The sequence below is a fragment of the Chiloscyllium plagiosum genome, chromosome 12 (genome assembly GCF_004010195.1).
Source record: "Chiloscyllium plagiosum isolate BGI_BamShark_2017 chromosome 12, ASM401019v2, whole genome shotgun sequence".
Taxonomy (NCBI): Eukaryota; Metazoa; Chordata; class Chondrichthyes; order Orectolobiformes; family Hemiscylliidae; genus Chiloscyllium; species Chiloscyllium plagiosum.
In genome coordinates this window covers 79,183,467-79,208,434 of record NC_057721.1, presented here as the reverse complement: position 1 = coordinate 79,208,434, position 24,968 = coordinate 79,183,467, and the positions used below count along the sequence as shown (strand labels likewise).

General features: G+C 42.7%; 1 protein-coding gene across 1 annotated transcript in view; it reads left to right on the top strand.

Moving 5' to 3' along the window:
• The first annotated feature begins 3,662 nt into the window (after positions 1 to 3,662).
• Positions 3,663 to 24,968, top strand: part of LOC122555591 (lysozyme C-like) — a 59,299-nt gene continuing 37,993 nt past the window's right edge. Inside the window, exon 1 of the mRNA XM_043701623.1 lies at positions 3,663 to 3,781. The gene's annotated coding sequence lies outside the window, so the exon portion shown is untranslated. The remainder of the gene's footprint in view (positions 3,782 to 24,968) is intronic.

The window sequence follows — 24,968 nt, the reverse complement described above, 5'->3', positions numbered from 1 at the left end:
GGTGTCAGTGCAGTGCTCCTGCAGGAGAATGATGAGGGAATAGAAAGATCCATCGGGTATTTTTCCAGGAAATTGAACATTCATCAAGAGAAATATTCAACAGTGGAGAAAGAGACTTTAAGCTTGGTGTTGGCATTACAACATTTCAGTGCTTATATTACCAGCAATGCATCTGAGACAATCATATACAAGGATTATGACCCATTGACATTTGTGGAGAAATTGAAGGTCAAAAATGCCAGACTGTTTAGATGGAGCTTGTTGTTCCAGCAATTCAATTTGACAACTGTGCAGGTGGCAGGTCACGAAAACGCGCTATCGAGACTCGAGTGAGATACGGAGGTGTTCAGTGGTGGGTGCACAGCAGCGTGTGATTGTGGTTGCATGTGGTTGTGCATGTATGCAGTTAGTATACTGTATATGTGTGTTTACTCTAGTAACCAGGGTTTTGAAGGGTTAAAAATGAAGCCATCTTTTGGTATCGATGGTTCATTTTCTTTTAAGGCGGGAGGTGTCACAAAGCTAGTCCTTTTTTCTCTAAAAGCTGTTCCTTGGGCCAAGGAGACTCTGTCCTTGATTTTATCAGAGGACCAATGATCCAGGCCGGGCTCTGATCAGTCTGGTTTGGTACAGAACTGAAAAGGATTTTGAGAGGCTTTTTGTTGATATGTAAACAGATGAGACTTTGTGCCAAAGTGGTCATGCGTTAGAAGTGACTTGTGTAATGAAAGGGAAGTGGTCAGCTCTCTAGCCGAGCTGAGCAGTTTTAGTTCAATTTTGAACTGGGAAGTTCAACAGGGAGCTGTGTGGAAACTCTTTCTCTTTCTGCCCTTCAGCGTCAACCTGGAAGCATGTGTTCCATTTGTACTGGTTTTTAAAGGGAGTTTGCTTGTTGGGATTGTTGTGTATATTCGGAACAGCATAATTAAGTCTCGTTGGATAGACTGAGTTCTGTAGGGGGTCTTTATTCTGTTCTTTGTGTTTCATTGTGTAATTTTGTGAATAATTTTTTGTCTGTTTTAAAATTAGTGGTCAACCTAGCTAACTTAATCTGGGTAATTGTCACTGTACACTTACCGAAACAAATTGCAAAGTTATGGTCTGAGCAGCCTGTTTAAGAAGGTTTTGAGTGGCATGGTCCATAAAACACCGTCCCTGGCAGTGCGTTCCAGGCAGCTTCCCCTCTCTGTACAAAACACTTGTACACCACCTTTAAACATTCCCCCCTCACTTTAAACCAACCCCCTTGGATTTAACATTTCCACCCTGGGGAAAAAAGATTCCAAAGTTCTACCTATTCCTACCTCTCACAATTTTTATATATTGCTTCCTTCAGGTTGCCCCCCACCACCAGACTCTCGTGAAAATAATCCAAGTTTATCCAATCTCTCTGAATCTAATGAGCTTTCTGAATTTTGCAAGAACTAACATTTGTTCATTTACTTTTAGCAACTCATTGAACAAGGCTTTCAGAAGAAATAAATTAATTTGTAACCTGCAGACTGTATGTAATCATAAATAGTGTTAATTTTTTATTGAAGAATGGTACATTTTGAACAAAGGACATGCTGAATCGTTAGGCCTGAAATAATTTGGAGTTATTTCTGTGGAATAATTGAATTTACAGGTTGAGCACCTAACTAAATGTTGAACTTTTACTGTGGTCTCTTTAGGAAACTGGTTGAAAGAATTCTGTGAACAGGATACAACATAGGATTCTGTTTATGTTCAACTTGTTTAAAGATCTTCCAAAACACTAGAAGAATAGCTGTGACTTGAATGTAGGTCCCCTAGCTTCAAGGTTGGGACACTAACACTGTAACACAAGTGCCTTTGCAATGTAGGGTACTCATGTGACAAATGACAATGCTCAATTTATCATTCCTTGGAGAGAATCAACGCATGTGGAGGTTGCAAAGAATTGGAGCACAATTCGGCCATTTGTCCCATCAAGTCTGCTCCACTATTGAATACTTCCGTGGCTAATCTGATTGTGATCATTACTCCTCCCTCTCCATAAAAAGCCCTTGGTGATCAGAGAGCTGTCTAACAATATAGCCTTCAGTGACCCAAGCCTTCTCTGCTCGCTGTAAAAAAGTCCAAAGAATAATGACCATTGGCGAAGGCAAAGTCTTTTCCCTGGGGTCAGGGAGTCCAGAACTAGACTGCATAGGTTTAGGGTGAGAGGGGAAAGATATAAAAGAGACCTAAGGGGCAACGTTTTCACACTGAGGGTGGTACTTGTATGGAATGAGCTGCCAGAGGAAGTGATGGAGACTGGTACAATTACAACATTTAAGAGGCATTTGGATGGGTATATGAATATAGGTATAGATAGGGCTTGTAGGGATATGGGCCAGGTGCTGGCAGATGGGATTAGATTGGGTTGGGATATCTGGTCAGCATGGACGGGTTGAACTGAAGGGTCTGATTCCATGCTGTATATCTCTATGACTCTATGACTCTATTTGCATCTTGTTCGGTATTACCATTGACTGGAATCATAACAAATTACTGAGCTCTTTGCAGTGATAGTTCTTTGAATTGATAAGGCGTCAGCCAAACGTTTAATGAAATGGGTTTAGGTGGTACATTTTTTTTCACAGGAGAGAGCACTAAGTGAAGGCAGCTGTTTCATGCTGCCACAATACCGCAGTAACACAAGTGATGCCCACTGTTGACAGATCGCTGCTATCAAGCCAAAAAGACATTCTATTTATCACACACATACAAGTAATGTGAGGTATGAGCTTCCATGCTAGTATGATGATAATTACGCAAAGCTGAAAATACAGTCTCCAACATTAAATGCGGTCTAACAATTTGAAGAGCAATTGCTAAATAATTCTGAATGTGTTAAGAATTTTTTTTCTCTGTAAACCAATTTGGTATTTTGAATTCAGTTCACAGTATGGTACCCTCATGAATATCAGGTGCTCGATATCAAGGGCTGGATTTTCTGAGGAGGGCCAACCTCATGCACATTGCCACTCTAGCAGGAAGCATTATATTTGGGAGAGGATATTTCCAACTGGAAAATCAGGAGCAATAATGCCCAGGATGTTGTTCTTTGCGAACATAAGGAACGTGGACACACTGCGTTAGCTTCAACTCAAAAATAAAACATGGTAGCAATTCTCAGGTTCTTTTCCCATGATAATGCTTTGACCAACTGGTTTAAAATCAAACATAGCTTGTCAGTTCAATATCATTCATTGCTTCACTAATACATCTTCAATGTCTGCACCAATCCAAGCCAAATTGCCAATCAAGGGCAATCTCTTCTCATGGGTAAGATGTTGTTCCCTTAACATTAGCATTTCTTACAAGTTGTATGATTGGGTGAATGATGCATAGTTTGGAAAAATAGTTCTCCTTTCAGCACAGATGAAGTTCGTTATTCCCAAATCACTGACAGAAATAAAGGAGTGAAGTCACTCCCCAGCAGTCTCTGTGCCCTTCCCTTTATATTGTATCATAGTCTGCCGTTCCAGGATCCCAGTGCTAATCTTGTAAACATAGTGTATCTTTATTTATTTCCCAGTTTCGAGGTTAATTCACTTTGTGGAGCAGATAACCACAGGCGTGATTCTGTATAAAGAGGCAGCTGTTACCAGAGTCAGACACAGACACATCTCTCACTGACAGAATGAAGACACTAATTGTTCTCAGTTTCCTGCTCACTCTCTGCAGTGCCAGAATCCTTTCATGATGTGAACTTGCTCACATTATAACGAATTCTATATTGTCAAAATTCAGCAAGTACAGCAAGTGGAAGACTGTGAGTACCACCTTCTCTGTTCTAATTAAGCCGTCCTCAATCCCCTTTCAGACTGGGACAGTTGTTTGCTCCTGTAGTTCTGTTATGACATGGCAGTGAAACCTTCTGCTAATTAAACCAAACACCCAGAAAACCTTACCTCGCCTCATGATCTGTTAAAGTATCAGTGACAGAGAACTCCCAAATTCCACTGTTTAAAGAAAAAAGTATCAAGTTATTCTTTAACTTTAAAAGTGAACATTAAATAGCAACTATTTACGAATCTAAGCCTCCTTTCTCCAAACTGCTTGCTATCTACTTCCAACTCTATAACAATATACTGTTCCCATAAATGCCCCTATTAAAATTAGATTAGATTCCCTACAGTGTGGAAACAGTCCCTTTGGCTCAACAAGTCCACACCAACTCTCTGAAGAGTAACCCACCCAGTTTCATTCACCCCTGACTAATGCACCTAACACTAAGAGCAATTTAGCATAGCCAGTTCACCTGACCTGCACATCTTTGGACTATAGACAATAGACAATAGGTACAGGAGTAGGCCATTCAGCTCTTCGAGCCTGCACCGCCATTCAATATGATCATGGCTGATCATTCCTAATCAGTATCTAGTTCCTGCCTTATCTCCATAACCCTTGATTCCACTATCTTTGAGAGCTCTATCCAACTCTTTCTTAAAAGAATCCAGAGACTGGGCCTCCACTGCCCTCTGGGGCATAGCATTCCACACAGCCACCACTCTCTGGGTGAAGAGGTTTCTCCTCATCTCTGTCCTAAATGGTCTACCCTATATTTTTAAGCTGTGTCGTCTGGTTTGGCATTCACCCATCAGCGGAAATATGTTTCCTGCCTCCAGAGTGTCCAATCCTTTAATAATCTTATATGTCTCAATCAGAGCCCCTCTCAGTCTTCTAAACTCAAGGGTATACAAGCCCAGTCGCTCCAGTCTTTGCAAAAACATAGCAACCAAAAGTTAGGTTTTTGTTTCACAGCCAAATGTTACATATTTTCAATTTTCCAATACACTCTGAGACTGCTAGTCAGTCACATGACCGGTGCTTGTAATCAAAACAGCCTTCACTCTCCCTTAAAGGTACAGTACACACCTTCACCTTCATAATACGCCCCCTTTTAAAAAAATGAAGCATCATTATGAAAAGATGGCTTTTATTTCCTAATTTTTAACCCTTTACAATGAAATATGTAAATGCACGGTGGCACAGTGGCACAGTGGTGGGCGGCACAGTGGCACAGTGGTTAGCACTGTTGCCTCACAGCGCCAGAGACCCGGGTTCAATTCCCGCCTCAGGCGACTGACTGTGTGGAGTTTGCACATTCTCCCCGTGTCTGCGTGGGTTTCCTCCGGGTGCTCCGGTTTCCTCCCACAGTCCAAAGATGTGCAGGTCAGGTGAATTGGCCATGCTAAATTGCCCGTAGTGTTAGGTAAGGGGTAGATGTAGGGGTATGGGTGGGTTGCGCTTCGGCGGGGTGGTGTGGACTTGTTGGGCCGAAGGGCCTGTTTCCACACTGTAAGTAATCTAATCTAAAAAGTAATCTAATCTAATCTAATATAACATATGTGAATTGGACATATCTGTGTATTGAACATATCTGTGATTAAAACTGTGATAGCGCATCTACTATCACATTCTTATGACCCACAACATGTATGATTTGTAAATTAAAAGTCTGTAGCGTAAGAGTCCAATGAAATATTCTCATATTCTTGTCTTTAAATCATTCCAAGAATGTAAGAGGATTGTGATCTGTGTATACAACTGTCTCCGACCTATTGTTCAACACATAAACATTAAAATGTTGTAAGGCCAGTGCCAAACTCAATAATTCCTTTTTGACAGTGGAGTATTTTCTCTGTTGGCTGTTGACTTCCTTTGAAAAGTAACCAACTGGCCATTCAATTCCATCCCTATCTTCCTGTAGCAGTACAGCTCCAACTCCTATATTGCCAGCATCAATTGCAGCTTTGAAGGGTTTCAAAAAGTTTGGTGCAGCTAAAACTGGTAGTTAATATTGCTTTTAAACTGTCAACTGCTTCCTGGCATTGTTCTGTCTACCGACATTTTGTGTTCTTCTTCAGCAAATCTGTTAGCAGTGCCACCATGCTGCTGAAGTTTGGAAGAAACTTTCGGTAGAACCCCCCCCCTTAGTCCCAAAATCTGAAGCACCTCTTTCTTTGAGGTTGGTCACGGAAATTCCTCGATGGCCTTCGTCTTTGAGTTCCTTGGTGTCAACCTTCCATGACCTGCCCCAAGAACGTTACCTCTGCCTTCACAAGTTCTGTTTTCTGTAAGTTTATTGCCAGTTTTGCTTCTCCCAATCGTTCAAAGAGCTCTGCCAACTGTACCATGTGATCTTTCCATGACTCACTAAAGATCACTACATCATCCAGATAGACTGCACAGATTGTTAACTCAGCCACAACACTGTTCATAAGTTTTTGGAATGTGACCAGCACATTCTTCATTCCAAAGGGCATCACTTTGAATTGATATAGCCCATTTGGGGTTACAAACGCAGAAACTTCTTTCACTTTCTCTGATAAAGGTACCTGCTAATAACCACACAGTAAGTCCAGCTTTGTGATGTAACTGGCTTATTCAACTTTCTCTATACAGTCCTCCAATCTTGGTACTGAGCATGAGTCTGGTTTTGTTACAGCGTTGACCTTCTAATAGTCCACACAAAATCATTGAGTTCCATCAGGTTTGGGAACTAACAGGATTGGCGAACTCCACTCGCTCTGACTCCGTTCAATGACGTCTTTGTTGAGCATGCCTCCACTTCCTTCTGGGCCTGTGTGGCTTTGAAAGGATTAAGTCTGTAGAGTGTTGTTTTATTGGAACAGCATTCCCTACTTCTACCTCATGCACAGTCACATTAGTCCTCCAAATCTTATTCCTGCATCATTCTGCTGCAACAAACCTTTCAATTGTGTTCTTTGCTCCTGAGACCGATCGTTTACTTATCTATCTCACTCCTCAAGGACTTCCTCATTATTTAATGTATTTTGAGGCTCTTCAAACTCCACGTCATCTAGATTTGATTTCTCACTCTGTGAGGCTGTAACCAACACTTGTTTCTCCAGTTCCTTTTCTCTATTATAGTAAGGTTTCAACATATTCACGTGACATACCCGATTCGGTTGTTTCCTATCTGGCATCTTTCACAGATAGTTTACCTGACTCAACTTTTTCTCAATTTGATAACTAAACCTGGCTTTGAAGGGATCGCCTCCCACTGGTAACAATATTAATATGTCATCCCCATGGGAAAATGTCCAAATTTTAGAGTTTTATCTGCCATATTCCTGGAACTGACACCCTGTCAATCACTCTCACTGATTTGGCTCTCCAACCTGACCTTACACAGGGGATCTATCTACCTATTCCACAAATTACCACTCTCTCCGGTAACATGTCAGAAAGAGTGCAAATACGTTCATCTCTTACTATTAGAGACTGATTAGATCCCATACCTCTCAAAATTATAACTTCTTTCCCTTCCCCCCCCTTTCTTTCTGAATAAACTTTACTACAGAGGCGACATTTTTATAGAGATCGGGCACTAACTCCGTACCCATCCCCTGTGCACTCTCTTACAGCTCCTCGACTTTTCTTGAGGTTTCCTTTACTACTTTCACGAAAGTCACTGGCTCAGCTTCTTTTCCCACATCTTTTCCCACTGTGCCTCTGTTCAATGACCAGCACTGTGAGTTTATGCATCGCACTTTCTCACAGCAAGAACATTGTTTCCCAGTGCCCTTCTTATCCGGCACTGTCATTTTATATGTCCCACTCTATTACAGTAAAAATGCTTGCTGCCTTTCACCTCCTTTTCACCCTCTTGGGCTTCTTTATTCACCTGTGGTGAATTACGAACAATATGTTCTACTCTTTGCTTTGTAGTGTAGGATCTCCCTTCTCCCAGTTTCGATCCCTCACAGGCTGAAATTCTTGCCAGGAGCTAAACTTTGCCTTCTGCACCAATGTATATTCATCTGCCAACTCTGCTGCCCTTCGCACTTCTTGAACTTTCTGTTCATCCACATGAATTTTGATCATCTATGGAAGTGAGTTTTTAAACTCCTCTAGCACAATAATCTCTCTTGTAAGTCTTATCTATTTTTAAAGCCCACATCCATCTATCATAATTACTATGTTTAATTCTTTCGAACCCAACGTAAATCTAACCTGGTTCCTTCTTTATGTTTCTGAACTGCTGTCTGTACACTTCTGGTACCAATTCATAGGGACTCAAAATGGCTTGTTTGACATCTGCATAATCTCTTTCCCCTTCATCTGATAGCACTGTAAATACCTCACCAGCTCTGCCTACCAGCTTAGTCTGAACTAGTATTAGCCAGCAGTTCTCCTGAGCCAATTTTTCAATTGAAGTAAAGGCTTTGTCATCTTTCTGATAATATGTGGCAATGTTTTAACATATTTGTACACATCACTGCCTTTACTCTCCATCTCCATCCTGTTAACTTGATTTTCCTGACTAATTTGTAACTTCTGAAGTTCAAATTCTCTCTCTCTTTCTCTTTCTTCTTCTCTCTCTTTGCTCAGCTGTGAACCTTCTTTTCCTTTTTGCTTTTCCTCTCTTATTCTTCTCTCTTTCTTTCTCTTAATTCTCTTTCTCTCTCTCTCTCTCTCTCTTTCTCCTCTCATGGCTAATATTTCCCTTTCTTTATCTTCTACCTCCATTTTCCTCAGTTGCAATTTAAATTTTTCTGACTCTACTGCACTTATCTGTTTCTCTGATACATCAAGGTCCTTGACCAAATCCACTGCACTTTTAACTTTCTTTTTGTTCCTGGTTAAACCCAATTCTAAACGATTTGCTAATTCTAAAAGTATGGCTTTTTTCTGTCTTTCTAAACTTTCTTGGCAAATTTGGGAATCATCTTCAAACCCAGAACCTCTTTTGCAATCTTGAGAGCCACTTCTGTCATTTTTAATTTAAAAAACAAGAAACCAAAATTATATAAAATACCTCACCTACATTGTATTTAAAAATCTAGGACACTAATCAGCAACTGTTTAAATCTGCTGGGATCTTCTGTACCCTGAATCTGTCCAAATCTCAGACTGGATCTTTCTAAACCCCTCCAAATCTTAAATTGGATCTTTTAAATCTGTCCAAATCTCAGACTGGATCTGTCTAATCCTGTCCAAATCTCAGACTCGAGCCCACAAACTGTTACAACATGGCAGTGAACCCTTCTATTAATTAAACCAAACAACCAGAAAAGCTCACCTCACCTCGTAATCTGTTAAAGAATGAGTGACAGAGCACTCCCAAATCCCACTATTTAAAGAAAATAATATCAATTTATTCTTTAACTCTAAAAGTGAATATTAAACAACAACTATTCACAACTCTAAGCCCCCCATTTTTCTTAACCGCTTATTACCTCCCTCCGACTCTGTAACAATATACTGTTCAATAAAATACTTACTAAAGTTACATCAACTTAATTTCTAAATCACACAGCAACTGCCATCTTCCGTGTCTGTCTTCTTCTGGCTGAACATCTCCCTAGGTCATATTCTTTTTTTTAAATTGGGAATATGTTTCAAATGAAAAGGTACCTTTGAATGAGAGTGTTTCCTAATTTCTTGGATCGGTGTTGATAGCAGTTGCTCTGTCTCTAATTTTCAAGATGCCTGTCTCTTTATATCCCCAACATCAGATTGTCTTTATATCCCCAACATCAGATTGGTTCGATGTTGGCAAAACAATAAATTCAAATGTGATTGGGTTTTAGTATCCTGGGGCATATTTTAAACTGATTGGTTAAATTTGAATTGTTGTCAAACAGCAACCAACTCAGGAATCCATTTCACAGCCAAATATTACATATTTTCAATTTTCAAGTACATTCTAAGACTGCTGTCTAGTCATATCACATACGTGCTTATTCACTCTCAGTTTTGAACAGCATACACTCTCTGCTAAAGACACAGTGTATATCTTCAATTTCATAACAAAAGACAGAGAAGAGCAAGCCAGAAAACAAAGTAACTCTGAAGAATTAAACTGCATTTATTTAAATGCAAAAAGGTCTTACTGGTAAGGCTGATGAACTCAGAGCATATTGGGAACATGGGACTGGGATATCATAGCAATTACAGAAATATGGTTGAGGGATTGTCAGGACTGGCATCTCAAATTTCCAGGTTTCAGATGCTATAGGAAGGATGGAAAAAGTGGTGAAAGAGAAAGGGTGATGGCATTTGTGATTAGGAAAACATTACGGGCTGTAACTAGAGAAGATATTTCTGAAAAATCATCCAGTGAAAATATATAGATTGAAATTAGAAATAAGAAAGGAATGATAATCTTGGTGGGATTGTACTAGAGACCCCACAATAGTCAGAGGGAAATTGAGAAACAAATATGTGAACAGGTCTCAGGTACATGTAAGAATAATAAGGTTATACAAGTTGGTGATTTTACTTTTCCAAACATAGTTTAGGACTACCATATTGTTAAAGGTTTGGATAGTGAAGAATTTGCTAAACATATGCAAATGTTCTTACTCGAGAAAGAGCAAAATGTGATCTTCTGTAGAATAACAAGACAGGATATGGGGGAACATTTTGAGACGAGTGATCATTCATTTTAAAATAGTTATGGAAAAGGACAAGCCTTCTGTAAAAGTTAAAGCTTTTATTTGGAGTAAGGCAAATTTAAATGGTATGAGACAAGAACTTTCAAAAATTAATTGGAGTAAACTGTTCACAAATAAAGGGACACTTGATAAGTGGGAGGTCTTCAACAGTGTGATCATGAGAGTTCACAGTCATTATGTTCTCGTAGGAGTAAAATGTAAGGCTGGTAGGATGAGAGAACAATGGATGAATAAAGATATTGAGGTTCTAGTTAAGAATAAAAAGAGTGAATCATATATTAGATATAGACAACTGGGGTCAAATGAATCTCTTTAACAGTATAAAGAATGTAGGGGCATTCTACAGAGGGAGATCGGGAAGACAAAGTCATGATATAAGATAGCCTTGGCAAATAACAGTAGGGATAATCCAAAGAGATTCTCCAAATACATTCAGAGCAAGCGAGCAACTAGACAGAGAATAGGGAACTAAGGAGCAACCTTTTCACGCAAAGAGTGGTGCGTGTATGGAATGAGCTGCCAGAGGAAGTGGTGGCAATAGGTACCATTACAACATTTAAAAGGCATCTGGATGCATATATGAATAAGAAGGATTTTGGATATGGGCTAAGTGCTGGCAGATGGACTGGGATTAGGTTAGGATATCTGGTCAGAATGAACGAGTTGGACCGAAAGGTCTGTTTCCATGTGGTACATCTCTATGACTCTATGACATGCGACTTCACAGTGAATCCAAGCGTCTGGAAAAGTCAGGTCATCACACCACATATTACTGATTGGAAAGATTCCATAGATTGATGCTGCAGCTTTCTGTCTGGACTTTTACTGCAAGATATTGTACTTGTGTTGTAATGACTTCCAGAGAAGGCTGTGCACATCTCTAGGATGAAAATAAACACCAGAAGCTATTGGTCAAAGCATGTGGTTAACATAAATGTGGTTCACATGCCACCTCACAGAGTGGCACAGACAACAGTAACATTTGTCTTTCAGTAACCTGGGGAAGGAAACTGCAGAGAATGGACACAATTGAACCGTGGAGCTTATTCAAGGAACAGCTACTGCGTGTCCTTGATAAGTACGTACCTGTCAGGCAGGGAGGAAGTGGTCAAGCGAGGGAGACGTAATGTACTAAAGAATCTCTTGTCAGGAGGAAGAAGAAGGCTTATGTTAGGATGAGACATGAATGCTTAATTCGGGCACTTTAGAGTTACAAGTTAGTCAGGAAAGACCTAAAGAGAGAACTAAGAAGAGCCAGGAGAGGATGTGAGAAGTTGTTGGCAGATAGGATCAAGAAAAACCTATAAACTTTCTCCAGGTATATCAGGAATAAAAGAATGATTAGAGTAAGATTAGAGCCAATCAAGCATAGTAATGGGAATTTGTGTGTGGAGTACGAGGAGATAAGGGAAGTGCTAAATGAATATTTTTTGTCAGTATTCACACTGGAAAAAGACAATGTTGTCAAGGAGAATACTGAGATACAGGCTACCTGGACTAGATGGGATTGGGGTTCACAAGAAGGAAGTGTTGGCAACTCGGGAAAGTGTGAAAATTGATAAGTCCCCTGGGCTGGATGGGATTTATCATTGGATTCTCTGGGAAGCCAAGGAGGTGAGAGCAGAAGATTGGTTTTGATCTTTATATCATTATTGTCAACAGGAACAGTGCCAGAAGACTGGAAGATAGCACATGTTGTCCCCTTGTTCAAGAAGGGGAGTAGAGACAACCCTGGTAATTATAGACCACTGAGCCTTACTTTGTTTGTGGGTAGAGTGTTGGAAAAGGTCATAAGAGATAGGATTTGTAATCATCTCGAGTGGAATAAGTTGATTAGTGATAGTCAACCTGGTTTTATGAAGGATAGGTCGTACCTCACAAACCTTATTGAGTTCTTTGTGATGGTGACCAAACAGGTGGATGAGGGTAAAGCGTGAGGGTATGATGCAGTGTATATAGATTTCACTAAGGCATTTGAAAAGGTTCCCATTGTAGGCTGTTGCACAAAATACAGAGGCATGAGACTGAGGGTGATTTAACAGTTTGGATCAGAAATTGTCCAGCTGAAAGAAGACAGAGGGTGGTGGTTGATGGGAAATGTTCATATTGGAGTTCAGGTACTAGTGGTGTATCGCAAGGGTCAGTGTTGGGGCCACTGCTGTTTGTCATTTTTATAAATGACCGAGATGAGGGTGTAGAATGATCGGTTAGTAAATTTGTGGAGAACACTGTGGTCAGTGGAGTTGTGGATAGCACTAAAGGGTGTTGCAGGTTACAAAGGGACATAGATAAACTGCAGAGCTGAGCTGAGCGGTGGCAAATGGAGTTTAATGTGCAAAAGTGTGAAGTGATTCACTTTGGAAGAAGCAACAGGAATAAAGAGTGCTGGGCTAATGGTAAGATTCTTGGTAGTGCAGATGAGCAAAGAGATCTCGGTATCCATTTGCATAGATCCCTGAAAGTTGCCACCCAGGTTGATAGTGTTGTTAAGAAGGCATACGGTGTGTTAGCTTTTATTGGTAGAGGTATTGAGTTTTGGAGCCATGAGGTCATGTTGCAGCTGTACAAAACTCTGGTGCGACCACATTTGGAGTATCGCATACAGTTCTGGTCACCGCATTATAGGAAGGATGTGGAATCTTTGGAAATGGATCAGAGGAGATGTTGCCTGGTATAGAGGGAAGGTCTTATGAGGAAAGGCTGAGGGACTTGAGGCTGTTTTCATTAGAGAGGTGACTTAATTGAGACATATAAGATAATCAGAGGGTCAGATAGGGTGGACAGTGAGAGCCTTTTTCCTTGGATGGTGATGACTAGCAAGAGGGGACATAGCTTTAAACTGAGGGATGATAGATACAGGACTGATGTCAGGGGTAGTTTCTTTACTCAGAGAGTAGAAGGGGCATGGAATGCACTGTCTGCAACAGTTGTAGACTCACCAACTTTAAGGGCATTAAAATAGTCATTGGATACACATATGGAGGAAAATGGAATAGTGTAGGATAGTTGGGCTTCAGATTGGCTCCACAGGATGTTGCAACATTGAGGACCAAAGGGCCTGTACTGAGCTGTAATGTTCTATGTTCTATATCTTCATTCTGACTGTGTGCTCCTTGTCTGAAGGATGCATGGTCACAGAAAATGAATGACAGAAACAAACATCACTGTCTGAAATCAGAATTACGAGATCATTATTATTTGGAGAAATACAGTTGTGAGGACACTGGGCTCTGTGGCTTGCCATAGTCACATGACCCTCTGCAGTCTGTGCTTTCAGTTCAGAAGGAGAAACCATTAAAACCTCCCCATGGAGCAACCATCACTGATTGTCCCTTGTTCCTCTGCACCCCAGCCCAAACCCCATCCCCCATCACAGCCATGACCACCACAGGCTTCTCTGTGGAGACGCAGCACGCCAGAGACAATGAGGGGAACAATACTCAGAAAGAATCCTTCTGGATCCCATCAGCTGATCAAAACCAATCCAGGAGATCACAGGGCCCACACGCTCCTTTCTACACAATTGTGTCTGTGGTAATCTGATGCACAATTAATTAACCTCAAAGTTGCGAAATAAATAAAGTTACACTACGTTCACTCAATCTAAACGTCAGAATTCGAAATTGGAAAAAGACCAATTTTGGCGGAATTTGGCAAGAACTTTCAAAAGTTGATTGAGTTTGGATATTCGCAGTAAAGGGATGGCTGGAAAGTGGGAAGCCTGAGAGTCCAGTGACAGTATGATCCTGTTAGAGTGAAGGGCAAGGCTGGTAGGTGTAGGGAAATCAGGATGACCAGAGAAATTGAGGCTCTACTCAAGGTAATTAAGGAAGCATATGACCAGTTAAGGACAGCAGTGATCAAGTGAATCCATAGACAAGTACGAGGGTAGAGTATAATGTATACTTAAGAAGGAAATCAGGAGGGCAAAAAGAGGACATGAGATAGTTTTGGCAAATAAGGTTAAGGAGAATCCAAAGAGATTCTATAAATACATTAAGGACAAAAGAGTAACTAATGAGAAAGTAGGGCCGCTTAAAGATCAAAAAGGCAGCCTGTGTGCGGAACTGCAAGAGATGGGGGAGATATTAAATGAGTACTTTGCATCAGTGTTTACTGTGGAGAAGGAGATGGAAACAAGATACGTTATCTTGGAAAATAGATAGCGATATCTTGAAACTTGTCCATATGACAGAGCAGGAGGTGCTGTATGTCTTAAAACACATAAAGGTGGAAAAGTCCCTGGGACCTGATCAGGTGTATCCAAATGTGGGAAGCAAGGAAAGTGTTTGCTGGGCCCCTTGCTGTGATATTTGTCTCATTGATAGCTACGGGTGAGGTGCCGGAAGACTGGAGGGTGGCTAACGTGGTGTCTTTATTTAAAGGAGGTGGTAAGGAAAAGCAAAGGAATTATAGACTGGTGATCCTGACATCAGTGGCAGATAGTTTGTTGGAGGTGATTTTGGGGCATAGGATTTACATGTATTTGGAAAGGCAAGGACTGATTAGGAAGAGTCAGCATAGCTTTGTGCATGGGAAATCATGTCTCACTAACTTGATAGAATTTTTTGAAGAAGTGAAGAAGAGGTTTGATGAAAGCAGAATAATGGACATTGTCTGTATGGACATCAGTCAGGCATTCGACAAGGTTCCTCATGGTAGATTGGTTAGAAAGGTTAGATTACAAGGGTTTACAGGGAGAACTAGCCATTTGGATACAAAATTGGCTTGAATGTAGGAGATGGAGGGTGGTGGTGGAAGGTTGCTTTTTGGACGTGAAGCCTGTGACCAGTAGAGTGCCACAAGGATTGGTACTGGGTCTACTGCTTTTTTCATTTATATAAATGATTTGGATGTGAATATAGGGGAGGTACAGTTGGCTAGTTTGGAGATGACACCAAAATTGATGGTTCAGTGGACAGCAAAGAAGATTACCTCAGAGAACAGTGTGACTTGGATCAGAATGGCCAATGGGCTGAGAAGTGACAGATGGAGTTTAATCTAGATAAATGAGAGGTGTTGCATTTTGAAAAGGCAAATCAGGGTAGGACTTATACACTTAAGAATAAGGTCCTGGGAAGTGTCGTTGAACAAAGAGACTTGATAATGCAGGTTCATAGTTCCTTGAAAGTTGAGTCACAGTTAGACAAGGGAGAGAAGAAGGTGTTTGGTATACTAGCCTTTATTGGTCAGTGCATTGGGTGTAGGGAGTCGGGAGGCTATGTTGTACAGGACATAACTGGTTAGGCCAGTTTTGAAATAGTGTTCAATTCCGGTTCCCTACTGCTAGAAGGATGTTGTGAAACTTGAAAGTGTTCAGAAAAGATTTACAAGGATGTTGCCAGGTTTGGTCGGTTTGAGCTATAGGGAGAGGGTAAGTAGGCTAGGGCTATTTTCACTGGAATGTCAGAGGATCGAGATTTATAAAATCATGAGGGGCATGGTTAGGATAAATAGACAAGGTCTTTTCCCCAGGATAAGGGAGTGCAAAAGTAGAGGGCATAGGTTTAAGGGGAGAAGGTATAAAGGTATAAAAAGGACCGAAAAGGCACCTTTTTCACGCAGAGGGTGATGCATGTGTGGAATGAGCTGCCAAAGGAAGTGGTGAAGGCTGGTACAATTACAACATTTAAAAGGCATCTGGATGGGTAGACGAATAGGAAGTGTTTGGAGGGATATGGGTCAAATGCTGGCAAACAGGACTAAATTAATTCAGGATATCTAGTCACATGTGAGACTGAAGGGTCTTTTTCTGTGCTGTCCATTGATGTGACTCTTATTCTTCATCAGAGTTGGTACGAAATGTGGAGGGAGCAGCATTTACCCAGTCGTAGGGAGGGAATGTTTGGAATGCTGGGGGAGAAGGGATGTTGATAGTTCAGACAAAGCGATCGAAATGTGAGAATGGATGAACAATGGGGTGTCTAACTGTCAGACTGGAAAGAACAGCCAGTCCCACTAGGGTGGGGGGAGGTGTGAATCGACATGGTGACAAGAATGTAACAAGGAAAGTGACAAGTAAGGCATCGAATGGGAGTGGGCTCACAACCTGAAGGAGTTGAACTCGAGATTACATTCACTGTACAACTTCCTGGACTTAATATTGATATTAATATCAGTATTAATGCTCCTACATTATATTGTGCTCAGTCCCTTTAACAAGACTTCCCTCATTTTCAACCCCATTCCCTTTGAAATAAAGCCCAGCATTCCAACAAGGCCTCACTCTGGGATCAGACTTGTCCCGTATTGTTATCATCTAGATTAGAGTGGTTCTGGAAAAGCACAGCCGGTCAGGCAGCATCCGAGGAGCAGGAGTATCAACGCTTCGGGCAAAAGACCTTCATCAGGACTGAAGGCAGGGAGCCTCCAGGGTAGAGAGATAAATTGGGGGGAGTTAGGGAAAAGGTAGCAAAGAGTACAATAGGTGGATGGGGGTGGAGATGAAGGTGATAGGTCAGAGAGGAGGGTGGGGGAGGGTAGCAAAGAGTAGCGAGTCTGTTTCAGTAAATGGTTGAAAAGCTTCAGGGCAGTGGAGATGCCCTGGGGGATGCAGTGAGAGAGAGAGAGACTCATTGAGATTCTTGTAGAGAGAGAGGAGGAGAACTCCTTCAAGGTAGGTATCCTTGCAAGAGGATTCGCAGTAAGGTTAAAATCAACGAGGCAAAAGTGAGGACTACCTTGAAGAAGTCATCCTCCTCTCTCCACAAGAATCTCAGTGAGTCTCTCTCTCACTGCAAACCTCAGGTCATCTCCTCTGCCCTGAAGCTCTTCAACCATGTACTGAAACAGACTCGCTACTCTTTGCTACCCTCCTCCACCCTCCTCTCTGAACTATCACCTTCATCCACACCTCCATCCACCTATTGTACTCTTTGCTACCTTCTCCCCCCTCCCCCCATTTATCTCTCCACCCTGGAGGCTCCCTGCCTTCATTCCTGATGAAGGTCTTTTGCCCGACACATCGATTTTCCTGCACCTCAGACGCTGCTTGACCTGCTGTGTTTTTCCAGCACCACTCTAATCTAGACTCTGATTTCCAGCATCTGCAGTCCTCACTGTTGCCCTGCATTCTCATCATGATGCCCCTCACATTTACTGTGATAGCGGCTGGCCCCTTGCCCAAGTTGACATCAGAGAATGTGCTGTAGTTGGGGGCTCTGTATAATCCAGCCCCACATCATTCAGTGCATTGACTCTCTAACTCACTGACAAGAGTCTAACATGAACACCATCGTGACAGGTAATGAGGTGAAAGAGGGCTCTAAGACCCAGTGAGGCAAGTTAGACTCACAGAGATGTCCAGCACAGAAACAGACCCTTCAGTCCAACTCATCCATGCCACCCAGATATTCTAAATTAATTTAGTCCCATTTGCCAGCACTGGGCCCATATCCCTCTAAACCCTTCCTATTCAGATAGCCATCAAGATGCCTTTTAAATGTTGTAATTGTACCAGCCTCCACCACTTCCTTTGGCAGTTCATTCCATACATGTACTACCCTCTGTGTGAAAATGTTGTCCCTGAGGTCCCTTTTATATCTTTCACCTCTTCCTTTAAACCTATTTCCTCTGGTTGAATGCATTGTCTTTGTTTACAACATGGAAACAGTGAAACTCACAGTGATCCAGGTTATATCCTAAATATCCACCAGGTCAATTTTCCTTGAAAATCTTGCCGACTTCACATTTTTGAAAGATAATGGCACCAATGGCTTTGAGCAGCAGACTGAGAACTACAAGTCTCTTCTTCATCTGCGGGTGGCACAGTGGCTCAGTGGTTCGACCGCTGCCTAACGGCACCAGGGACCTCGGCTCGATTCCAGCCTCGGGCGACTGTCTGTTGGATTTTGCTCATTCTCCCCATGTCTGCATTGGATTCCTGCAGGTGCTCTGGTTTCCTCACACAATCCAAAAGATGTGCATGTCATCTGAATTGGCCATGCTAAATTGCCTATTGTGTTATGTACATCAGTCAGGGGTAAATGTAATGGAATGGGTCTGGGTGGGTTACTCTTCAGAGGGTCGGTGTGGACTTGTTGGGCCAAAGTTTCCATGCTGTAGGGAATCTAATCTAATCTGAGGCTGAAATATTCAGCTCCACTCACAATGTTCCTCAAACTGGAGTCTGCATTACAAGAGGAGGAAGAAAAATTACTTTTTAAATTGCTGAATATCCCAGTGAGTTAACAATAACCAGGGGGTGGTTGTTACAAACAGACTGTGGGTGAGGTTCCCCATTTCATTCCGCTCCCACACCAGTAACCCCCCAAACTGTCACATTCCCGGGTGTGAGGGGATGGACTGGTTCCCCTCTTTCTCCACCCAGCCCCTCGGTTGGTTAGACACTTGTGGATGTCTTTCTCCCAAACCACATGAACCGGTACCTTCAAAGGAACAATTTAAACAGGCTTTCTGGCGTTAGCAGCAGCTGAGTTTATTAATGAGTAAACGCGGGCAAATTTGTAACACAACACACAGGCACATGGATTAGAAATTAGAGATGAGACTGAAAACACAAGGTAAAACAACAAGGTGTATTCTGGAATAAATTCAAAGTTGTACACAAAGTGCAGATAGTGGAACATTGCAGCCGTTTCAGTGAAGGTCACAGGTCAACCATCAAGAAATTACAGCTCAGTCTGTTTGGACTAGCCCTTTCCCATTTTGAAAGGCTGTTGTTTGAACTTCTGTCTGCATCCATAGCTGTGACATTCTGTTGGTCTCTCTGTCTCTCCTACAGTCTTTCTCAGCTGCTGTAGCACTCTTTTGAGAAACACATTTTGGAATTAAAAATTAAATATGATCACAGTATTTTGTCGTTCCAATCTGTGATCATGGCATGGAACAGGGAGAAACAAGGGAAATAACCAGGAACCAGGGCAGGTTTGTTTAATTTCTTAAACTGAAATAGGGATTGTTGGTGAAACTCAGCAGGTCTGACAGCATCTGTGTGCAGAAAGCAGAGTTAACATTTAAATTAGCTGTCTGGATATAGAATTGGCTGGTCCATAGAAGGTGGTTGTCGATGGAAAGTATTCAGCCTGGAGCTCGGTGCCCTGTGGGGTTCTGCAGGGATCGGTTCTGGGAGCTCTGCTCTTTGTGATTTTTATAAGTGAATTGGATGAGTAAGTGAGAGGGTGGATTAGTAAGTTTGTTGATGACACGAAGGTTGGTGGAGTTGTGGATATTGTGAAGGGCTGTTGGAGGTTGCAACGGGATATTGACAAGATGCAGAGTTATGGTCATAGAATTATAGAGATGTACAGCATGGAAATAGGCCCTTCTGTCCAACTTATCTATGTCGACCAGATATCCCAACCCAATCTAGTTCCACCTGCCAGCACCCGGCCCATATCCCTCCAAACCCTTCCTATTCATATACCCATCCAGGTGCCTTTTAAATGTTGTAATTGTACCGGCCTCCACCACTTCCTCTGGCAGCTCATTCCATACACATACCACCCTCTGTGTGAAAAGGTTGCCCCTTAAATCTCTTTTATATCTTCCCCTCTCACCCTAAAGCTATGCCCTCAGATCTGGACTCCCCCACCCAGGGAAAAGACTTTGTCTTTTAATCCTATCCATGCCCCTCATGATTTTATAAACTTCTATGAGATCATCCCTCAGCCTCCAACGCTCCATGCAAAACAGCCCCAGTCTATTCAACCTCTTCCTTTAGCTCAAATCCTCCAACCCTGGCAACATTCATGTCAATGCTTTCTGAACCCTTTCAAGTATCACTACATCTTTCCGATAGGAAAGAGACCAGAACAGCATGCAATATTCCAAATGTGGTCCAACCAATGTCCTGCACAACTGCAACATGACCTCCCAACTCCTGTACTCAATACTCTGTCCAATAAAGGAAAACATACCAAACGCCTTCTTCAGTCACCTATCTCCCTGCGACTCCACTTTCAAGGAACTATGAATCTGCAATCCAAGGTCACTTTGTTCAGCAACACTCCCTAGGACCTTACCATTAAGTGTATAAGTCCTGATAAGATTTGCTTTCCCAAAATGCAGCACCTCGCATTTATCTAAAATGAACTCCATCTGCCACTCCTCAGCCTATTGGCCCATCTGATCAACATCCTGTTGTAATCTGAGGTAACCTTCTTCACTGTCCACTACACCTCCAATTTTGGTGACATCTGCAAACTTACTAACTGTACCTCTTATGCTCACATCCAAATCATTTGTATAAATGACAAAATGTAGTGGACCCACCACCGATCCTTGTGGTACTCCACTGGTCACAGGCCTCCAGTCTGAAAAACAACCCTCCACCACCATCCTCTGTCTTCTACCTTTGAGCCAGTTCTGTATCCAAATGGCTAGTTCTCCCTGTATTCCATGAGATCTAACCTTGCTCACCAATTTTCCATGGGGAACATTGTCAAACGCCTTACTGAAGTCGATACAGATCACGTCCACTGCTCTGCGCTCATCAATCCTCTTTGTTGCTTCTTCAAAAAATTCAATTAAGTTTGTGAGTTATGATTTCCCACGCACAAAGCCATGTTGACTATCCCTAATCAGTCCTTGCCTTTCCAAATACATGTACATCCTGTCCCTCACACAGGTGAGCTGATAAGTGGGAAATGGAGTTCAATCTGGAAAAGTGTAAAGTGACTTATATTGGAACGTTGATTTGAATACAGATTACAGGGTAAAAAGTGGGATTCTTGGCACTGTGGAGGAACAGAGGGATCTTGGGGTCCATGTAATTAGATCTTCAAAGTTGCCACCCATGTTGATAGGGTTGTTAATAAGGCATATGATTTGTTGGCTTTCATTGAGTTTAAGATCTGCAAGATTATGCTGCAGCTCTATAGATCCTTAGTTAGACCACACTTGGAATACGCTGTTCAGTCTGGTCACTTCGTTTTTGGAAGGATGTGGAAACTTCAGAGAAGGTGCAAAGGAGATTTACCAGGATGCTGCCTGGACTGGAGGGCACGTCTTATGAAGACTTGTTATAGGTGTACCAGATGATGTGGGCATAGACAGAGTGAATAGTCAGAGACTTTTTCCCATGGCAGAAATGGTTATCACAAGGGAACATAATTTTAAGGTGACTGGAGGAAAGTTTAGGAGAGATATCAGAGATAGGTTCTTGACACAGAAAATGGCGAGTGCGTGGAATTGCACTGCCAGCATCAGATTCATTAATGACATTTTAGCAGCTCTTGGATAAGCACATGGAAGATAGTACAATGAAGGGTACGTAGGTTTGGTCTGGTCTGGTCTGGTACCCGTTCTGAACGACATGTGACTCCAGACCCACAGCAATATGGATCACTCTTAACAGCCCTCAGTAATAGCCTGGCAATCCACTCAGTTCGGGAGCATTTAATGGTGGGCAACAGATCCATGCCCTGCCAACAATACCCATGTCCCATGACAGATTTCTATAAATCCCGTTGTCCTTTCACCCACAAAGCTGATGATTTCAATTTGGAGATTTTCACTGGGCCCCAATCACAGTGACAGGTGTACAGTGACAATCCCCAGACCCTCACAGTCAGGGCTTCCTCACCCTTCAGCACAACCGACTAAAAATACCAGAGACTGCAGATCACACTTTGAACTCCTCCGTCATTTCAGAACCTACCAAGATGGACAGGAAGTAAGTGATCCATCATGGACCATAGTTAAGTCCTTACTGACTGACCCGGCAGAGCAATGGGAACCGCGGTTGCAAGTTTCACTGGAACGTCTGTCCCTCTGACTGTACACAGTCCCTCAGTACTGCACAGATTCCACCCACCTGGATTATGGGCCCAAGCCGGGGTGTGTGAATTGAGCTCGAACTGTAAGTGACCCCCCTGGTCGGCTCATTCCACAGGACACTTTTCCAGATACACAGAGTGGGAGAGACAGCTACCCACCTCACAGGGATGGAGTTGAAACACTCTTCACTCACGGCACTGTATTCTGATCATGCAAAGTAATTACACTGTGATTAAGCCTCCTCCTCAAGCTGCATCGATTTACTCTCCCCTTCCTGGGGGGAAGTTGGAAGCTGGGGCTGAGAGACCGAAGTGAATGGGAAGGAGGGATGGTGGGTTGGGGTGTGTAGAGGTTGGGTGGGTTAATGAACTGGAGACATGCTCAACAGGACACAGTGTCCAACAGTTCTTCAAAGCACAGGGTGAGACATGGTGTCCGTGCCCAATGTGGTCAACACTTTTTCATTAACCCAATGACCTGCTCAGGATTCTTCATCATGTCCTTGTGCTAACACCTTATTGTTAAAACAGTAGAGCAGTACACAATGTAACTAACCAGTGAGATAAGAAATAAGAAGGATAGATATGCTGTACTCCTTACTGAGCGGTCGCCCTCACACAGAAACATGGATCCTCTGGCCTGTTGAAGGGCATCAGGTTCTGAGAAACCTATAAAATGCAATAAAGACAGGGTTCCCTTTATACTCACCTACCACCTGACCAATCTCTGCATTTCACGTATCATCATTAAACACTTCCACCAACTCCAACTGGACCCTGTCACCAAGAACATCTTCCCCTCCCCACCCCTCTCTGCCTTCCACAAGGACCGTTCCATTCGACAGTCCTTGGTTTGCGCCGCTCTCCCCACCAACCGAATTCATTCCTCCCATTGACCAACCAGGTTGTACCCTCTACCCATCTTCACCTATCTCCATGTCACCACCCTGTCCCTGCCACCCCCTTTATCTGCAGCTCCCCCCACACCCACCCGCAGTCCTGAAGAAGGGTTACACCCGAAATGTCGACTTCTCCCCCTCCTGATGCTGTCTGGCTTGCTGTGTTCTTCCAGCCTCTTGCTTGTCTACCTTGTTCTTTCCAGTCTGGCAGTTAGACACATCATTGTTGTTCCTTTCTCACAATCTGAACAATTAATCTGAATTAACAACATCCTTTCTCCCCAGCGCTCCAACCTCCCATCGCTGCAGATGTGATGCTCCCCCCACACCTCACGTCAGCTCCAATGAAAAGCGATAGAGTCATTGAGATGTACGGCATGGAAACAGACCCTTCAGTCCAACTTGTCTATGCCAACCAGATACCTTAATTTAATCTAGTCCCATTTGCCAGCATTTGGCTCATATCCCTCTAAACCCTTCCTGTTCATATACCCATCCAAATGTCTTTTAAATATTGTAATTGTACTCACCTGCACCAGGGATTCACACAGTTTGCCCCAGTGGTCCATATTGGCCCTACTCTTTCCTTAGTTAACCTCTTCCCTTGAATGTATTTTTAAAATATCTTAGGATTCTCCTTAATCCATCTCTTAAGCCCTTTCTCATGTCCCTGCTTGCTCTTCCAATTGCTTTCTTATGTTCCCTCTTGTGCTTCCTAGATTTCTCTATGGCCACAGCTGATCTGCTCCCTTTCAATTTGCAAAAGCCCAGAAACATCCAGAGACAGGCACAGAAACAATGGGTGTGTCAGCATCTGTGGAGAGAAATCAGAATTCATGTTTTGTGTGGAGTCACCCTCCCCCTCAGAACTGATGGTAGCTTGGAAAATGTCAATTTGTGTGAGGGGAGGAGGGAAACGGGCAAGTGATAGATGGAGATAGAGCTCAAAGAGAGAGAAGAGCAGTGGGACAGACAAAGGAGTGGATAATGATCTTGCTTGGAGGGTGAATATCTGTTAATGGAGACTGTTAGTGGTTAACATTGAGTAACATTGTGGGCTTGGAGTAAGGATATGGGAAAACTCAAGCCCTAAAGTTATTGAACTCAATACTGAGTCTAAATGGCTGCATGGTCCACACGTGGAAAATAAGATGCTGTTCTTCCAGCTTGTGTTGAGCTTTGATGGAGCACTGCAGCAAGCCTGAGACAGCGATGTTGACCAGGGAACAGGGTGGGGTGCTAAAGTGGCAGGAAACTGGAAGCTTGTGTGCGCACAGAAGGTAGGTGTTCTGTGAAGAAGTCACCCAGTCGATGTTTGGGTTCCCCAGTGTACAGACCAGGCTGTGAGCAGTGAATGCAGTGGACTAGATTGTGAGAAGTGCAGGTAAAGTGCTACTTCACCTGGAAGGTGTATTTGGGCCTTTGGATACTGAGGGGGGAGGAGGTAAACAGGCAGGTGTTACACCTTCTGTGATTACAATGGAAGGCACCATGGGAGTAAAGGAAGAGTGGACCAGGTGTTCCAGAAGGAGCAGTCCCCATGGAATGCTGTTAAGGGAAAGGAAGGGAATACGTGGCTGGTGGGGGCATCTCGATGGAGATGATGGAAATGATGGCTAATGATCCTTTGATATGGAGGCTGGTGGGATGCTATCCGCAGAAATGAAAACAGAGTTGTTGAGGAAGGGAAGGGAGGAGTCAGAGATGGACCTGGTGAAGGTGACAGTGAGGTAGAAATTGGAAGCTAAATCGATAAACTTTTTCCAATTCCAGATGACAGAGGGAGGCAGCACAGATAATATCATCGATATACTAGAGAAAGAGTTTTGGGTGGGGGTCAGAATAGAACTGGAATGGGGAATGTTCCCCATACCCTCCCAAAGTGACAGGCA